The sequence below is a fragment of the Vicugna pacos genome, chromosome 12 (assembly GCF_048564905.1).
Source record: "Vicugna pacos chromosome 12, VicPac4, whole genome shotgun sequence".
Classification (NCBI taxonomy): Eukaryota; Metazoa; Chordata; class Mammalia; order Artiodactyla; family Camelidae; genus Vicugna; species Vicugna pacos.
Genome location: NC_132998.1, coordinates 15,586,266 through 15,589,234, shown reverse-complemented (window position 1 = coordinate 15,589,234; position 2,969 = coordinate 15,586,266). Strand labels below are relative to the sequence as shown.

Genomic DNA, 2,969 nt, shown 5'->3' with positions numbered 1-2,969 from the left:
TCCCATCTTTAAGATGTCAATGTGTTCTACTAAAACAGAAACCTCCCAGATTCAACTGCAGCTAGGGGTTGCCTTGAGATTAGGTTTAGGCAATAAGATATAAAGGGGAAGAATTTGTTTTTTTAAAAAGGGGAGAGACATCTGGCACTATCTTTGATTTTTCTGTCTAGAGTACAGATACAATTCCTGGAACAATGGCAGCTATTTTGCAACCATGAGGACACAGTAAAGAGATGAAACATTGGGATTTGATGACATTATGGAGATAATGTGCAAGCCCTGGGCTGCCTATCTTCAACCTTTTTCCTATGTCTTAAAAATAAACCTCTCTTTGGTTTAGCTATTGCAATCAGGTTCTGTTATTTGCAGCCAAATGTATTACTAACTGATATATGCACTATGTATCCAGCACTGTGTTGGACTCAGAAGATACAGCAGTGAACAAGATGTGGTCCTCAGCCTCCAGTAGCTTATTATTTAATGAGAGAAACATTAAGCAAATAATAACAAAATTACTTAGCGCCAACTGCTGAGGTATCTACGCTAGCCTGTGTGAAGATGGTGGTCAAAATATATCTGTTTACATAGATGACATACAAACTGAGATTTGGATAAACAGGAGTTAACTGGGTGGTGGCAGTTGGAGAGAGCATTCCAAAAGGGGGAAATAGTCCCTATGACTGAAATATGGAGACCAAAGGCAGTGATGCTTCATGGGGCTGGAGCAGTAGTCAGATCAGAAAACACAGGGCATTTGGCCCGGATAAGAATTGTAGACCTTAGAGCAATGGAAAGTCATTGGTAGGTGTGAAGTGATCAGACTTAAGTTGTGAAGAGATCATTCAGGCTGCAGTATGAAGGAACAGAAAGGGAGCTAGAGTGGGTGTGGGAAGTAAGAAGTTGTCTAGGTCAGGGTCAGCAAACTGCTTCCAAGGGTCTGCTTTCATAAATAAAATTGTAATGGAACTCAGCTACCCTATTGGTTTGTGTATTTTCTGTGGCTGCTTTTGTGCCACAATGGCAGAGCTGAGTGGTCACCATGGAGACCATACAGCCAACATAGGCAAAAATATTTACCACGTGGCCCTTTACAAAACCAACATGCCAAACCCTGCTTGAGACAGGAGAAGACAGTTTCATGGGGATGCAGGAAAGTGGACAGATTTGAGATGTATTTGAGATTTGCTGATGGGCTAAATTTGGGAGCTGAAGAAAAGAGGAGTGATGACTTTTAAACATAAGCACCTGGTAAGATGGGAAAGCAGGTTTGGGAGGGAAACATTCAACTGTCTGCCTTGGAAATCCTGAGTTTAAGTATCTTAGAGAGATTATCAACATCACGGTCCCTCTCTTGTTAGAATACGGAAGTCCTGTAACAGAGACACTTTCCTTGTGTTCGGTATTGCAATCAGTTCCACTCAGTAAGAATCATACTCTTGATTTTTACACAAAGTCTTCCCAAATATAATCCAATTCAGTCCATTTTCATAAAAAAAATTAAGCAAAAGTTAAAAGAAATTGAGGCAAATGGATTATAATAAAAGTTTTTCCGATGATTTAAGACATTGGTTTCTTAGTTGAGCAGTCAGTCTATCCAGTAATGATCATGTATACATTTTCAGGACTTATTTTTCATACAATCTCATTTCCCCCAGTATCTTCACACCATTAAATACTGTCATATTGATCTCACAAAATAACACAATATTGGGCCTGTTATGTGGTAGGGTATCATTTGTTGAGAACCAACACAGAGTTGTTGGTTCTAACCAACAGTTGGTTCTAACTGGGGTTAGATCTGATTAAGCCCATTTTCTGTATCCTTCTAAGCAAAATGACTGTATTTCCCTGTGAAAATCTGGGACACAAGGCTTGACAACTGGGGAAAAACGTTTTTAATTGTGAAAATCCAAGAAAATATCAGACATACAGTTGTTATATATTTCTACGCCAGACCTAAAGCGTGGGGGATGCCCAAATCTCCATCATCCCTCTGTGAAAGGTCAGGCCTCAAGCACAGAAGGGAAAATAATCAGCTGTCATGGGAAATGGCGGGGCCCAGCATTTGAAATAAAACACCTTGGTGCTGTTCTTTGAATTTTCAGAAGTGTTTGGCAATATGGATACACAATATGCTTGGTGAGACCTCCTACTGAGACTGTTGGGGGTCGGGGGAAACGCAAGTCTTCCAAAACGTAACATTCAGGATACCACCTGACCTGCACTCTTCTACCGAGAACGCCTTCACAGCTGCTGCATGAGTTTGAATTACTGCAGGAATGTCTTCAGGGCTACCTCACAATTTTTCATCGTGGTGCAATTGCTCCCCACCACAATAAACAGTCCTTCGGCAAAACGTGCTGGAAGTTTTTTTGTACCTTAAGGATGAGACGATTTCTTTTGAAATGCACACATTGAGAGGTGGGACAGAAAACATCCAAAATGGGGAATTTATGGGCTTAATGAAATGTGAAAATTGGAAAAGACAAACATCCCTTCTGAAGATGGCTTTAACTCATCAGCAAACTGGGTTAATTAAAGTGTTAGTCAGACAGAGCTCTTTATTTCTTTTAAGCACCATTTTGGGGGTATAATTCCTGCAGAGTAAACTACACATATTCAGATGTACAATTTGATGACTTTTGATAGCTACATACACCTAAGAAACCATCACCACAATCAAGACAGCTAGCATTTACATCACTCCCCAGGAGGTGAAAATTTCAATCTCCTGATTTATCCCTTCCCACTCCTTTACTTCCTGGTAACCGTAAGTTTGTTCTCTATGTTTGTGAGTCTGTTTTTGTTTTGTAGATAAGTTCATTTGTGTCTTTGTTTGTTTGTTTGTTTTTAGATTCCACATATGAGCGATCTCATATGGTATTTTTCTTTCTCTTTCTGGCTTACTTCACTTAGAATGACAATCTCCAGGTCCATCCATGTTGCTGCAAATGGCATTATTTTATCAG

The 2,969-nt window shown here is 39.9% G+C and overlaps 1 long non-coding RNA gene across 1 annotated transcript; it reads left to right on the top strand.

The window, feature by feature from the left end:
* The first annotated feature begins 1,053 nt into the window (after nt 1-1,053).
* On the top strand, nt 1,054-2,356 carry LOC140700428 (uncharacterized). Its single transcript, XR_012078817.1, has 2 exons — nt 1,054-1,248; nt 2,106-2,356. It is a non-coding gene; the product is annotated as an uncharacterized lncRNA (long non-coding RNA).
* Nucleotides 2,357-2,969: the final 613 nt, after the last annotated feature.